This window comes from Oncorhynchus nerka, linkage group LG2 (genome assembly GCF_034236695.1).
Source record: "Oncorhynchus nerka isolate Pitt River linkage group LG2, Oner_Uvic_2.0, whole genome shotgun sequence".
NCBI lineage: Eukaryota > Metazoa > Chordata > Actinopteri > Salmoniformes > Salmonidae > Oncorhynchus > Oncorhynchus nerka.
In genome coordinates this window covers 69,428,986-69,446,283 of record NC_088397.1, presented here as the reverse complement: position 1 = coordinate 69,446,283, position 17,298 = coordinate 69,428,986, and the positions used below count along the sequence as shown (strand labels likewise).

The following is a 17,298-nucleotide window of genomic DNA, read 5'->3' as shown; positions in this document are numbered from 1 at the left end:
ACTGATGAGAATGTCTGTAGCCTCCACACTGAAGAGAATGTCTGTAGCCTCCACACTGAAGAGAATGCCTGTAGCCTCCACACTGAAGAGAATGTCTGTAGGTAGCCTCCACACTGAAGAGAAGCCTCCACACTGAAGAGAATGCCTGTAGCCTCCACACTGAAGAGAATGTCTGTAGCCTCCACACTGAAGAGAATGCCTGTAGCCTCCACACTGAAGATAATGTCTGTAGCCTCCACACTGAAGAGAATGCCTGTAGCCTCCAAACTGAATATAATGTCTGTAGGTAGTCTTCACACTGAAGAGAATGTCTGTAGCCTCCACACTGAAGAGAATGCCTGTAGCCTCCACACTGAAGAGAATGCCTGTATCCTCCACACTGAAAAGAATGTCTGTAGCCTCCACACTGAAGAGAATGTCTGTAGCCTCCACACTGAAGAGAATGCCTGTAGCCTCCACACTGAATATAATGTCTGTAGGTAGTCTCCACACTGAAGAGAATGTCTGTAGCCTCCACACTGAAGAGAATGCCTGTAGCCTCCACACTGAAGATAATGCCTGTATCCTCCACACTGAAAGATCATGTCTGTAGCCTCCACACTGAAGAGAATGTCTGTATCCTCCACACTGAAGAGAATGTCTGTAGCCTCCACACTGAAGAGAATGCCTGTAGCCTCCACACTGAAGAGAATGCCTGTAGCCTCCCACTGAAGATCATGTCTGTATCCTCCACACTGAGAGAAATGCCTCCACACTGAAGAGAATGCCTGTATCCTCCACACTGAAGAGAATGTCTGTATCCTCCACACTGAAGAGAATGCCTGTAGCCTCCACACTGAAGAGAATGCCTGTAGCCTCCACACTGAATATAATGTCTGTAGGTAGTCTCCACACTGAAGAGAATGTCTGTAGCCTCCACACTGAAGAGAATGCCTGTAGCCTCCACACTGAAGATAATGTCTGTATCCTCCACACTGATGAGAATGCCTGTAGCCTCCACACTGAAGAGAATGTCTGTATCCTCCACACTGAAGATAATGTCTGTATCCTCTACACTGATGAGAATGTCTGTAGCCTCCACACTGAAGAGAATGTCTGTATCCTCCACACTGAAGAGAATGCCTGTATCCTCCACACTGAAGAGAATGCCTGTAGCCTCCAAACTGAAGAGAATGTCTGTAGCCTCCACACTGAAGAGAATGTCTGTAGCCTCCACACTGAAGAGAATGTCTGTATCCTCCACACTGAAGATAATGTCTGTATCCTCCACACTGATGAGAATGGCTGTAGCCTCCACACTGAAGAGAATGTCTGTATCCTCCACACTGAAGAGAATGTCTGTAGCCTCCACACTGAAGAGAATGTCTCTATCCTCCACACTGAAGAGAATGCCTGTAGCCTCCACACTGAAGAGAATGTCTGTAGCCTCCACACTGAAGAGAATGTCTGTAGCCTCCACACTGAAGAGAATGTCTGTATCCTCCACACTGAAGATAATGTCTGTATCCTCCACACTGAGAAGAATGCCTAGCCTCCACACTGAAGAGAATGTCTGTATCCTCCACACTGAAGAGAATGTCTGTATCCTCCACACTGAAGATAATGTCTGTATCCTCCACACTGAAGAGAATGCCTGTAGCCTCCACACTGAAGAGAATGTCTGTATCCTCCACACTGAAGAGAATGTCTGTATCCTCCACACTGAAGATAATGTCTGTATCCTCCACACTGATGAGAATGCCTGTATCCTCCACACTGAAGATCATGTCTGTATCCTCCACACTGATGAGAATGTCTGTAGCCTCCACACTGAAGAGAATGTCTGTAGCCTCCACACTGAAGAGAATGTCTGTAGCCTCCACACTGAAGATAATGTCTGTATCCTCCACACTGATGAGAATGCCTGTAGCCTCCACACTGAAGAGAATGTCTGTATCCTCCACACTGAAGATAATGTCTGTATCCTCTACACTGATGAGAATGTCTGTAGCCTCCACACTGAAGAGAATGTCTGTATCCTCCACACTGAAGAGAATGCCTGTATCCTCCACACTGAAGAGAATGCCTGTAGCCTCCAAACTGAAGAGAATGTCTGTAGCCTCCACACTGAAGAGAATGTCTGTAGCCTCCACACTGAAGAGAATGTCTGTATCCTCCACACTGAAGATAATGTCTGTATCCTCCACACTGATGAGAATGGCTGTAGCCTCCACACTGAAGAGAATGTCTGTATCCTCCACACTGAAGAGAATGTCTGTAGCATCCACACTGAAGAGAATGTCTGTATCCTCCACACTGAAGAGAATGCCTGTAGCCTCCACACTGAAGAGAATGTCTGTAGCCTCCACACTGAAGAGAATGTCTGTATCCTCCACACTGAAGAGAATGTCTGTATCCTCCACACTGATGAGAATGGCTGTAGCCTCCACACTGAAGAGAATGTATGTATCCTCCACACTGAAGAGAATGTCTGTAGCCTCCACACTGAAGAGAATGTCTGTATCCTCCACACTGAAGAGAATGTCTGTAGCCTCCACACTGAAGAGAATGTCTGTAGCCTCCACACTGAAGAGAATGTCTGTATCCTCCACACTGAAGATAATGTCTGTATCCTCCACACTGATGAGAATGTCTGTAGCCTCCACACTGAAGAGAATGTCTGTATCCTCCACACTGAAGAGAATGCCTGTAGCCTCCACACTGAAGAGAATGTCTGTAGCCTCCACACTGAAGAGAATGTCTGTAGCCTCCACACTGAAGAGAATGCCTGTAGCCTCCACACTGAATATAATGTCTGTAGGTAGTCTCCACACTGAAGAGAATGTCTGTAGCCTCCACACTGAAGAGAATACCTGTATCCTCCACACTGAAAAGAATGTCTGTAGCCTCCACACTGAAGAGAATGCCTGTATCCTCCACACTGAAGAGAATGTCTGTATCCTCCACACTGAAGAGAATGCCTGTAGCCTCCACACTGAAGAGAATGTCTGTAGCCTCCACACTGAAGATAATGTCTGTAACCTCCACACTGAAGAGAATGCCTGTAGCCTCCACACTGAAGAGAATGTCTGTATCCTCCACACTGAAGAGAATGCCTGTATCCTCCACTGAAGAGAACTAGCCTCCAAACTGAAGAGAATGTCTGTAGCCTCCACACTGAAGAGAATGTCTGTCGCCTCCACACTGAAGAGAATGTCTGTAGCCTCCACACTGAAGAGAATGTCTGTATCCTCCACACTGAAGATAATGTCTGTATCCTCCACACTGATGAGAATGCCTGTAGCCTCCACACTGAAGAGAATGTCTGTATCCTCCACACTGAAGATCATGTCTGTATCCTCCACACTGATGAGAATGTCTGTAGCCTCCACACTGAAGAGAATGTCTGTAGCCTCCACACTGAAGAGAATGTCTGTAGCCTCCACACTGAAGAGAATGTCTGTAGCCTCCACACTGAAGAGAATGCCTGTATTCTCCACACTGAAGAGAATGTCTGTAGGTAGCCTCCACACTGAAGAGAATGCCTGTAGCCTCCACACTGAATATAATGTCTGTAGGTAGTCTTCACACTGAAGAGAATGTCTGTAGCCTCCACACTGAAGAGAATGCCTGTAGCCTCCACACTGAAGAGAATGCCTGTATCCTCCACACTGAAAAGAATGTCTGTAGCCTCCACACTGAAGAGAATGCCTGTATCCTCCACACTGAAGAGAATGTCTGTAGCCTCCACACTGAAGAGAATGCCTGTAGCCTCCACACTGAAGAGAATGCCTGTATCCTCCACACTGAAGAGAATGTCTGTATCATCCACACTGAAGAGAATGCCTGTAGCCTCCACACTGAAAATAATGTCTGTAGCCTCCACACTGAAGAGAATGCCTGTAGCCTCCACACGGAAGAGAATGTCTGTATCCTCCACACTGAAGAGAATGCCGTTATCCTCCACACTGAAGAGAATGCCTGTAGCCTCCAAACTGAAGAGAATGTCTGTAGCCTCCACACACTGCCTCCACACTGAAGAGAATGTCTGTAGCCTCCACACTGAAGAGAATGTCTGTATCCTCCACACTGAAGATAATGTCTGTATCCTCCACACTGATGAGAATGCCTGTAGCCTCCACACTGAAGAGAATGTCTGTATCCTCCACACTGAAGAGAATGTCTGTATCCTCCACACTGAAGAGAATGTCTGTAGCCTCCACACTGAAGAGAATGTCTGTAGCCTCCACACTGAAGAGAATGTCTGTATCCTCCACACTGAAGATAATGTCTGTATCCTCCACACTGACGAGAATGCCTGTAGCCTCCACACTGAAGAGAATGTCTGTATCCTCCACACTGAAGAGAATGTCTGTATCCTCCACACTGAAGATAATGTCTGTATCCTCCACACTGACGAGAATGCCTGTAGCCTCCACACTGAAGAGAATGTCTGTATCCTCCACACTGAAGAGAATGTCTGTATCCTCCACACTGAAGATAATGTCTGTATCCTCCACACTGATGAGAATGCCTGTATCCTCCACACTGAAGATCATGTCTGTATCCTCCACACTGATGAGAATGTCTGTAGCCTCCACACTGAAGAGAATGTCTGTAGCCTCCACACTGAAGAGAATGTCTGTAGCCTCCACACTGAAGATAATGTCTGTATCCTCCACACTGATGAGAATGCCTGTAGCCTCCACACTGAAGAGAATGTCTGTATCCTCCACACTGAAGATAATGTCTGTATCCTCTCTGAGAATGTCTGTAGCCTCCACACTGAAGAGAATGTCTGTATCCTCCACACTGAAGAGAATGCCTGTATCCTCCACACTGAAGAGAATGCCTGTAGCCTCCAAACTGAAGAGAATGTCTGTAGCCTCCACACTGAAGAGAATGTCTGTAGCCTCCACACTGAAGAGAATGTCTGTATCCTCCACACTGAAGATAATGTCTGTATCCTCCACACTGATGAGAATGTCTGTAGCCTCCACACTGAAGAGAATGTCTGTATCCTCCACACTGAAGAGAATGTCTGTAGCCTCCACACTGAAGAGAATGTCTGTATCCTCCACACTGAAGAGAATGCCTGTAGCCTCCACACTGAAGAGAATGTCTGTAGCCTCCACACTGAAGAGAATGTCTGTAGCCTCCACACTGAAGAGAATGTCTGTATCCTCCACACTGATGAGAATGGCTGTAGCCTCCACACTGAAGAGAATGTCTGTATCCTCCACACTGAAGAGAATGTCTGTAGCCTCCACACTGAAGAGAATGTCTGTATCCTCCACACTGAAGAGAATGTGTAGCCTCCACACTGTAGCCTCCACACTGAAGAGAATGTCTGTAGCCTCCACACTGAAGAGAATGTATGTATCCTCCACACTGAAGATAATGTCTGTATCCTCCACACTGATGAGAATGTCTGTAGCCTCCACACTGAAGAGAATGTCTGTAGCCTCCACACTGAAGAGAATGCCTGTAGCCTCCACACTGAAGAGAATGTCTGTAGCCTCCACACTGAAGAGAATGTCTGTAGCCTCCACACTGAAGAGAATGCCTGTAGCCTCCACACTGAAGAGAATGTCTGTAGCCTCCACACTGAAGAGAAATGAGAATGCCTGTAGCCTCCACACTGAAGAGAATGCCTGTAGCCTCCACACTGAAGAGAATGTCTGTATCCTCCACACTGAAGAGAATGTCTGTATCCTCCACACTGAAGAGAATGTCTGTAGCCTCCACACTGAAGAGAATGCCTGTAGCCTCCACACTGAAGAGAATGTCTGTAGCCTCCACACTGAAGAGAATGCCTGTAGCCTCCACACTGAAGAGAATGTCTGTATCCTCCACACTGAAGAGAATGCCTGTATCCTCCACACTGAAGAGAATGCCTGTAGCCTCCACACTGAAGAGAATGTCTGTAGCCTCCACACTGAAGAGAATGTCTGTAGCCTCCACACTGAAGAGAATGTCTGTAGCCTCCACACTGAAGAGAATGTCTGTATCCTCCACACTGAAGAGAATGTCTGTATCCTCCACACTGATGAGAATGCCTGTAGCCTCCACACTGAAGAGAATGTCTGTATCCTCCACACTGAAGATCATGTCTGTATCCTCCACACTGAAGAGAATGTCTGTAGCCTCCACACTGAAGAGAATGTCTGTAGCCTCCACACTGAAGAGAATGTCTGTAGCCTCCACACTGAAGAGTAGCCTCCACACTGAAGAGAATGCCTGTAGCCTCCACACTGAAGAGAATGTCTGTAGCCTCCACACTGAAGAGAATGCCTGTAGCCTCCACACTGAAGAGAATGTCTGTAGTCTCCACACTGAAGAGAATGTCTGTAGCCTCCACACTGAAGAGAATGCCTGTAGCCTCCACACTGAAGAGAATGCCTGTATCCTCCACACTGAAGAGAATGTCTGTAGCCTCCACACTGAAGAGAATGCCTGTATCCTCCACACTGAAGAGAATGTCTGTAGCCTCCACACTGAAGAGAATGTCTGTAGCCTCCACACTGAAGAGAATGTCTGTATCCTCCACACTGAAGAGAATGTCTGTATCCTCCACACTGAAGAGAATGTCTGTAGCCTCCACACTGAAGAGAATGCCTGTAGCCTCCACACTGAAGAGAATGTCTGTATCCTCCACACTGAAGAGAATGCCTGTAGCCTCCACACTGAAGAGAATGCCTGTAGCCTCCACACTGAAGAGAATGTCTGCCTCCACACTGAAGAGAATGTCTGTAGCCTCCACACTGAAGAGAATGTCTGTAGCCTCCACACTGAAGAGAATGTCTGTATCCTCCACACTGAAGATAATGTCTGTAGCCTCCACACTGAAGAGAATGCCTGTAGCCTCCACACTGAAGAGAATGTCTGTATCCTCCACACTGAAGATAATGTCTGTATCCTCTACACTGATGAGAATGTCTGTAGCCTCCACACTGAAGAGAATGTCTGTATCCTCCACACTGAAGAGAATGCCTGTATCCTCCACACTGAAGAGAATGCCTGTAGCCTCCACACTGAAGAGAATGTCTGTAGCCTCCACACTGAAGAGAATAGCCTCCACACTGAAGATAATGTCTGTATCCTCCACACTGAAGAGAATGTCTGTATCCTCCACACTGAAGAGAATGTCTGTAGCCTCCACACTGAAGAGAATGTCTGTATCCTCCACACTGAAGAGAAACCCTCCACACTGAAGAGAATGTCTGTATCCTCCACACTGAAGAGAATGCCTGTAGCCTCCACACTGAAGAGAATGCCTGTAGCCTCCACACTGAAGAGAATGTCTGTAGCCTCCACACTGAAGAGAATGCCTGTAGCCTCCACACTGAAGAGAATGTCTGTAGCCTCCACACTGAGAGAATGTCTGTAGCCTCCACACTGAAGAGAATGTCTGTAGCCTCCACACTGAAGAGAATGTCTGTATCCTCCACACTGAAGATAATGTCTGTATCCTCCACACTGATGAGAATGTCTGTAGCCTCCACACTGAAGAGAATGTCTGTATCCTCCACACTGAAGAGAATGTCTGTATCCTCCACACTGAAGATAATGTCTGTATCCTCTACACTGAAGAGAATGTCTGTAGCCTCCACACTGAAGAGAATGTCTGTATCCTCCACACTGAAGAGAATGCCTGTAGCCTCCACACTGAAGAGAATGTCTGTAGCCTCCACTGAAGAGACTGTCTGTAGCCTCCACACTGAAGAGAATGTCTGTAGCCTCCACTGAAGAGAATGTCTGTAGCCTCCACACTGAAGAGAATGTCTGTAGCCTCCACACTGAAGATAATGTCTGTATCCTCCACACTGAAGAGAATGCCTGTAGCCTCCACACTGAAGAGAATGTCTGTAGCCTCCACACTGAAGAGAATGTCTGTAGCCTCCACACTGAAGAGAATGTCTGTAGCCTCCACACTGAAGAGAATGTCTGTAGCCTCCACACTGAAGAGAATGTCTGTAGCCTCCACACTGAAGAGAATGCCTGTAGCCTCCACACTGAAGAGAATGTCTGTAGCCTCCACACTGAAGAGAATGTCTGTAGCCTCCACACTGAAGAGAATGCCTGTAGCCTCCACACTGAAGAGAATGTCTGTAGCCTCCAGACTGAAGAGACTGTCTGTAGCCTCCACACTGAAGAGAATGTCTGTAGCCTCCACACTGAAGAGAATGCCTGTAGCCTCCACACTGAAGAGAATGTCTGTAGCCTCCACACTGAAGAGAATGTCTGTAGCCTCCACACTGAAGAGAATGTCTGTAGCCTCCACACTGATGAGAATGTCTGTAGCCTCCACACTGAAGAGAATGTCTGTAGCCTCCAAGCTGAAGAGAATGTCTGTAGCCTCCACACTGAAGAGAATGTCTGTATCCTCCACACTGAAGAGAATCCTCCACACTGAAGAGAATGCCTGTAGCCTCCACACTGAAGAGAATGTCTGTAACCTCCTCACTGAAGAGAATGCCTGTATCCTCTACACTGAAGAGAATGTCTGTAGCCTCCACACTGAAGAGAATGTCTGTATCCTCCACACTGAAGAGAATGTCTGTAGATAATGGGATACTCTCTTAGTCCCTAAAGTGGTTTGAAGGATGTTTTGTTGATATAAAGTGCAAAAATAATAATTATTCAATTCTACTCAGGGATGTTTTCTGGCTTTGCATAACCATAGACCTTGAAAAACTTAAATTGCATTTATTTCACATTTGCCAGAAAAATAAACACAATATAGTTCCCTGTCTTACATTTGGATGGGAATGGTGGAATGGTGTGTTTACAGATATCCCTCTACAATATTTAGTTTAGTAATGGCCTGAGACATCAGTCATACATAGTCAAACATCTGCCCCATTACAATAATGCAAATGTAATAAAACACAATATAAACAGAAGGAAATATTCCTTTACCCATAGAGGTCCTCATACAGTCATAAAGAGGCAATGACAGTCATTAATATAGAAAATAAGACTCGGCTACAGTTGAAGTCGGAAGTTTACATACACTTAGGTTGGAGTCATTAAAACTCGTTTTTCAACCACTCCACAAATTTCTTGTTAACAAACTAGAGTTTTGGCAAGTCAGTTAGGACATCTACTTTGTGCATGAAACAAGTATTTTTTTACAGACAGATTATTTCACTTATAATTCACTGTATCACAATTCCAGTGGGTCAGAAATTTACATACACTAAGTTGACTGTGCCTTTAAACAGCTTGGAACATTCCAGAAGATTATGTCATGGCTTTAGAAGTTTCTGATAGGGTAATTGACATAATTTGAGACAATTGGAGGTGTATCTGTGGATGTATTTCAAGGCCTACTTTAAAACTCAGTTTCTTTTTGCTTGACATCATGGAAAAATTCAAATAAATCAGCCAAGACCTCAGAAAGAAAATTGTAGACCTCCACAAGTTTGGTTCATCCTTGGGAGCAATTTCCAAATGCTGGAAGGTACTACATTCATCTGTACAAACAATAGTATGCAAGTATAAACACCATGGGACCACGCAGCCGTCATACCGCTCAGGAAGGAAATGCGTTCTGTCTCCTAGAGATGAACTTACTTTGGTGCGAAAAGTGCAAATCAATCCCAGAACAACAGCAAAGGACCTTGTGAAGATGCTGGAGGAAACAGGTACAAAAGTATCTAAATCCACAGTAAATCAAGTCCTATATCGATATAACCTGAAAGCCCGCTCAGCAAGGAAGAAGCCAATGCTTGGTTTGCAACTGTACATGGGGACAAAGATCGTACTTTTTCGAGAAATGTCCTCTGGTCCGATGAAACAAAAATAGAACTGTTTGTCCATAATGACCATCATTATGTTTGGAGGAAAAAAGGGGAGGCTTGCAAGCCGAAGAACAACATCCCAACCGTGAAGCATGGGGGTGGCAGCATCATGTTGTGGGGGTGCTTTGCTGCTCCCAGGGATGAACCAGACTTGTGGAGGTCTACAATTTTTTTGGAGGTCTTGGCTGATTTATTTTGATTTCCCCATGATGTCAAGCAAAGTGGCACTGAGTTTGAAAGTAGGCCTTGAAATACATCTACAGGTACCCCTCCAATTGACTCAAATGATGTCAATTAGCCTAAGTGTATTTAAACTTCTGACTTCTACTGTACATATTTTGCTGTGATTTGTATTATTGTTGTAATCAGTAGACCTAATTTGGATTTCTAACGTTTTGTCAAGTTGCCAAGATAGAGCAGGTGAGTAAGTACATGCTGGGCAGGTTTATTTAAACTAGGAAAGCAATACCAGCAAGTTCGTCAAACAATAACAACAGCCCTGACAATAGGCCTACATTGCACCAAATTAAATTACAGGTAAGGGCTAAATAGTTCAATGGAGAAGTATGCAGAAGCAATATGCAAATGAATTCTAAAAATTTCCCACAAGTATTTTCTGCCTAGACAAAAGAGAGGCAAGTTTGACAGCAATTTCCCAAGTTTGACAGCAATTTCCCATGTTAAATAATCTTCATAACTGATAACTGTGCCATGGACACCATAAAAGACAAGCCTGAACAAAGTCATTTTCTTGGCATTTTGCCTAACATTGAGCTTATCAGAACTCAAATGTCAAATTATTATAATTCTATGCAAAACTGTGCCTTCTCAAAGCCTTCGGACATTTTGCAAAAGTTTATAAATATATCATATTGTTAAAGTGAACACTTGGATTTCTTAAAGAAATCTTGCAATTATTTAAACCGCAATCTCTTCATTCAGTAGCAAAACTACTCTGCCATATCACTTTCAATTCTGCTTGACCACACTGACAAAAAACTATAAATGTATTATTATTCATAATATTATTATTACTTATAGAGTATGACACCATTACACTAACATTTTAATTTAATTTAATTTTCTATTTTGTTTTTCTCTTTCTTCAGAGAGCTAAACTAGCTCAAGCCTTTCCTGTCCTTTCATGCACAAGCAGCCTGCAGCTCCTCGTGAACTCTGTGTGAACTGGGATGGCGACAATAAATCATTTTTTACTCTCCTCTCTCCCATCACTCGCGCCTGCCGTTAGCTCACCCTGTCAAACCATTATAATGTCTAGTCCTGCCTTTGAGCTGGTCTAGGGGACATCGAGAAGAAATATCAATAAAAAAGGAATTAGAAAAAAACTGCAATTAAATTTTGAAGAGGATTTGAATCAAAAAAGTCAAACTGGCTGTGTGCTGCTGGTAACTATAGGCATGTAGTCAATAAGACAAAATACTCACATGTTACAATACGTTTATTATTCATTTCTTTAGTGAATTTATCAGGCAGATAGTGACTTATGAACTATACAAACAATCAATAAGACGTTTTGATTCAGCCCCAGGCAAACGCAGTCACTCTCCTTGGGGTCAAATGGTATGATAGTCTATATAGGGTACAGACTGACCTGAGGGTGAGAGCAGGCAAGAGGCGAGCTGGGGAGACCATGCATAGAACCATGCATACAAATGGCGCTGTCTCGGTGCAGTCAGGGTAAGATTTATGACTCCATCGCATTCTATTGCTGTAAACAACGGCGAGTAAAATAAAAAAGTTTGAGTTGGCCGACGGTTGAGGAGACCAATTGTTGTGTTGGACCAATAATTATAGACCGTTTCGCAGGATGGCAAATCCTTGTTTCAAGACAGCACAGGTTTTAAATTATAATAAAAAAAATGTATGTAGGCTAATTAGTTATCTAATTTAAATTGGGCGTTTAGGTCATTTGAAATTTTCACCCACAATTATCTTCACAACATATCAGCACTTTTATACAGGTGGAAGAGTGGGACTGTTTTAATTTGACAAGGTATTATCCACACTTAACCCAGATAAGCATTATAAATGGCCTCATTAACAGTTATTACATGACTATTATCTCGTCCCGAATATAGGTTTAGAGTTTATTGTGATAGCTAAAAGGTCCTACATTGTCCTATACCAGTATATGACCTAAATATGACCTAAATATGACCTAAATTGTTATATTTGTGTGTGATATGAAGGAATATTATGATCATTTGTTGAAAGTTAATTAGAGGACTATTAGACTATAGACAAATATAAGCTATCATTGTATATGTGTACAGTGGTGTAAAGTACTTATTAAGAAAAAATACTTTTAAGTACAACTTAAGTCGTTTTTTGGGATATCTGTACTTTACGTGACTATTTATATTTTTAGCAACTTTTACTTTTACATTTAAAATAATGTACTCTTTACTCCTTACATTTTCCCTGAAACCCAAAAGTACTCATTACATTTGGAATGCTTAGCAGGACAGGAAAATTGTCTAATTTATGCACTTATCAAGAGAACCTCGCTGGTCATCCCTACTGTCATCCCTACTCACTAAACACAAATGCTTCGTTTGTGAATTTTGTCTGAGCGTTGAACAGTGCCCATGGCTATCTGTAAATTTAAAAAACAAGAAAATCGTGTTGTCTGGTTTGCTTAATATAAGAAATGTTAAATTATTCATAATTGTACTTTTGATACTTAAGTACATTTAAAAACAAATACTTTTAGACTTTTACTCAAATAGTATTTTACTGGGTGACTTCATTTTATTTGAAAGGTATCTTTACTTTTACTTATGAAAATTGTATGAAAATTGGGCACTTTTTCCACCACTGTGTGTGTGTGTGTGTGTGTGTGTGTGTGTGTGTGTGTGTGTGTGTGTGTGTGTGTGTGTGTGTGTGTGTGTGTGTGTGTGTGTGTGTGTGTGTGTGTGTGTTACCCAGATAAACTTAGTTGATAGACATTAGCATAACCTGCTAGCCCTACTGTCCCATCTAATGATGAGGTCATAGCAACTGCTGGAGCCTTGAACACACACCATCTTCATTCAATCTCTTGACAAGACAGAATAATCACTGGTGATGAAACAGTCATGACTGTTTGTGTGGGGAAAGCTTTATGTATCAGAGCACGGGCCTACTGTTGATTACTGTTGACACCCATACATCTGAAGTGGAAATATCTTATGAGTGACATTTTCCTTTGACATGTTTCACACTGCATCTGTGACCGGATAGGATGAATAGGCTGACTGACCTCACTGTATTGCTCATTCACATAGAGATTTCCTATTTGATATTCTCCTCCTCCTCAAATAGTCAAATGTTTTGTCCATTGGACTAGATGGGACTGGGTATTATTCTCCACCAATGGGCCTGGAGGGAGAGTCAAACAAGACTTTATTTGTCAAGGCATAACTGTGGATCCTCCTAATAAGCCGTATTAAATTGGAATTAAGGTTCAGGAAGCACAACCTCCACCCTCATGTAAACAATCCTTTTTTGAATATAATGGTATACCCATAAACCTACCCACAAGCAAAGTTGTAGTGTAAAGTGTGAGTTAGACACATGTGGACAGAGGATCCATTGAGGGAATACCAACGACCAGCGGCTACCATGCGACTGAATTTCCTTATGTTTGGCATTCCATTGAGTCCTCAAACTAAAACAATTAAGAAATGGACCTAAATAAAATTCCACCAAAGTGTTTAACTAGCCTACAGGCATATAATCTTAAGGACAACTGACATGGAAAGATATTGAAGATAGGCCAAGTAGTTTGTTTTGCAATAGTATCCTATTTGTCATCCATCACATGACTTAAAACGGGCTTTTGGCGAATAACTTACAATTTTGTAAACTTGAAAGTAGCACGTAATATAAATCTGTCATTCTCTTAGACCACATATTTTCCGAGAGAACATGTTGACACAGCCACCAGATTATTTGACTTGCAAAACTTCCTTAAAAGTGTGTATGTGATTTGTGAGGGGACTTGAAAATACTAGCCACCTTTCGCAAAAATGATTCCTTACACTGTGAAGTACATCGGATAACACATGATAATATACAAATAGTTTTGTTTCATGTAGGCTAAATAATAATTTTTCATCACATCACGTGTGATGGGTTACAGGGAGAGGTCCGAAACGACACACGCACGCACAAGCACACACACAAATAAAAATAAACACACACACACGCACGCGCGCGTACGCATCCGGGGAGAGGGGAACAGCTGCTGTGCTTCGGAGTTTGAATAAGGAAGCGGCTAGATTTATAACACATCACCATTGAGAGTGCCTCCCTTTTTGTTCAATAGCCAGACGACCTCTCTTTCAACCCTGGGCTCCTATACTACCGCCATGATGCACATAATACTCTCTCTCCTGCACAATGAAACCATCGGCGAACTCCCAATAGAGATGGAATCAGCTAAGCTACCAATGTAAAATATAAATGGTAAACTATTTATAGAAAAAAACAATTCTAATAACTTGCTCATTTGATAAAGTTAACACAAAAAGGCTGTGTAAATTAGGAAGCCATTGGCTGCAGCTGTAAGCCTATATATCTTCCCACATAGCCTGGCCTATTCCAAAACCATTCCATGTCTTGTGGAAGAGTTCCGCATTTTTGAGGGACATGAGAGCAAAACTTGCCATAAATCAGAATGAGAAGGAGGAATGCTGGAAAGACACTGCACAGTTCCAAAACAGCCCAGGGGGTGGGGACTCCTCCAGGCATGCAGCGACACAGAAAGCTGTATATAAACCCACTGAATTACACAAAGCAGAATGTTTTCAGTAATTTTATGGTTAAACCAATTGGCCTAGAGCTAATTGCAAGTTTGATCGCACTTTTCTCAGCCTATTAAAACGGCCTTAGGCCTATAGACACAAAACTATCAAGGGTGCTTGCCAACATGAGGCTGTCTGAATTGAAGACGGATATATTGTTAAGATATGACAATATCACGTCATAAAGACCCCTATTGGGAAATTTAGGCTTAAGAAATAATGGTTTATTTCTAGCCCCTAGCCTACACAAGGATTTTTATAGGCTACCAAATTACACGAAATACTACATACTACTAAATCCATTTAAACTTAAAAGTTAAAAACATATTGTTTATAGGCATAGGCTAAATCCTTTTACAAAAAGACAAAGTTCGATCCAATCCTTCATCACTCCTCGCATCATATCTGAATGAAGGATTCGTTGACCTGAGAGCAAATGTCTGTCCGTGTGCCATGCCCATTGCACCTGCATAATAGCCTAGTTTGGTGCCAATACAGCCAGTGGTCCATAACCCATACCACAGCGCTGAGGGGGTCTCTGCTGCACCTCTTCTCCTCCCTCTCCTCTAAAGTGTCCATCCCTGTCTCAAGTAGGGTCATGACCCTTTTCGTTGCCAGACACGAACTAACAAGTAAACATGTCATTCATTGGGTGTTTAAATATTTATAATTGCTCGCAAACAGCAGAAAAATCCAGAGACTTGACCCTAACCGCCAGAAACATGCAGTCCTCACACCACCTATGTTCACTTACCAAAGATGCAAAAACAAAAAAAGGCTCATTCATAGTGGATATATTTGGTACGCTAAAATGCTCGGATTTATATTTGGTAGGCTAACGCCTGTACTGAGAGGATGACACATTGAGATAAATATTGAATTATAAAAACACAATTTAAAGCTAGGCTACTAGCTGTACTATGTATCATTTGACCAAAAGTAATAAAAAACGATTTAATGCTAAATATACTGTGTACAAAACATTAGGAACACCTACTTTTGCCATGACATAAACTGACTAGGTGAATCCAGGTGAAAGCTATGATCCATTATTGATGTCACTTGTTAAATTAACTTCAGTCAGTGTAGATGAAGGGGAGGAGACAGGTTAAAGAAGGTTTTTTAAGCCTTGAGACATGGAATGTGTATGTGTGCCATTCAGTGGGTAAATGGACAAGAACAAAGTTTCAAGTGCCTTTGAACTGGGTATGGTATTAGGTGCCAGACGCACCGGTTTGAGTGTGTCAAGAACTGCAACTGCTGCTAGGTTTTTCACGCTCAACAGTTTCCCGTGTGTATCAAGAACGGTCGACCACCCATGGACATCCAGCCAACTTGACACAACTGTGGGAAGAATTGAGTCAACATGGGCCAGAATCCCTGTGGAACGCTTTCGACACGTTGTAGATTCTATGCCCCAACAAATTGAGGCTGTTCTGAGGGCAAAAGGGTGTGCAATACAATATTAGGAAGGTGTTCCTAATGTTTTGTACACTCAGTGTATATACCTAAAAATACACTTCAGTAATTTAGCAAACACTTTTATCTAAAATGTCTTACAATAGTGCTTAGAAACATTTTGGTATGGGTGGCCCCAGTGGGAATCGAACCCACGATGCTGACGTTGCAGCACAGGACCAATTTCTCCCCATAAATCGTGTATGTTTTTATACAGGCCTATTCGTTTTTTTTGTGTGTTAAATAGCCTCAGGTGTATTACATGTTAATAATCGTAAACGAAGCTTTGTTATAGGCTATTCATTTCAGACATTACTCACGCATTTACGGTATTACGGCATAATGAGATTTTAGGCTTCATATTTGTAGTTAGAGGTCACAGATAGGTTACAACATCAGAACAATTAACAAATCACATCACACACACTCTCCATGGGTCAAATAACGTAGAACAAACATCCACAATCAAGGCAACCCCATGAAGACATACACACAAGTTACAAGTCGAAGTTACAAGTCGAGGGACCTTGACCGGTCATGTCAGGCCGTTGAAAAGGTCGAGCATCTCGGACTGGAATTAAGCTAATGGCACAGAAAACGTGTCCCCCGCCTGAACCCGTCTTTTATACCGTCCGCCTGAAAAAAAAATCAATACGATTGCCCTTTTCAGCCGCGCTATAGGGCGACAGAGTGGTAGGCTATAGAAAACAGATCACTGGGAGGCAGCGATTTTGGTATGCATACACCTTCATTTCTCACCGGTGTCCGGGAGTATAATGGCAGCCAGAACGGTGGGTGGATCTGGAGGGGTTCCACTCTCCCCGAAAGTCATGGCCAAGTGAAACTCAGTAAGGCCCATGTCGCTTTGTTCTATAAGAAAGAGCTGAGAGATCCATGCTAAGATAGGAACATGTATATTAGAGGAATATTCCACTCAAAAACTGCAAAACTCATCATACTTCATCATCACCTTTTCTGTATTTTGACAGTTCTATATTTTGAAAACGTAATTACTGACATGCAAAACATTTTGGGAATGTATCAACAGTGGACTAATGAAACAAATACCAAACGATATTGAGTGGTATTTTGCTTTAAGACTTAAGAATATCAAGGCTTACAACTTCAGTCTATATGGTGATGCTCACTAGCAGTATTTGGGCCTCAGGCAATTAACGCCACAATCTGTAGACATCTAGTTTCTTATTAACTCATACACATATTATAACAAAACAGTTATGATTTTG

The 17,298-nt window shown here is 42.7% G+C and overlaps 1 protein-coding gene across 2 annotated transcripts in view; it reads right to left on the bottom strand.

Annotated features, from left to right (window-relative positions):
* LOC115146054 (uncharacterized) overlaps window positions 1-17,298 on the bottom strand; it is an 80,641-nt gene that overhangs the window by 38,498 nt on the left and 24,845 nt on the right. The window lies entirely within an intron of this gene.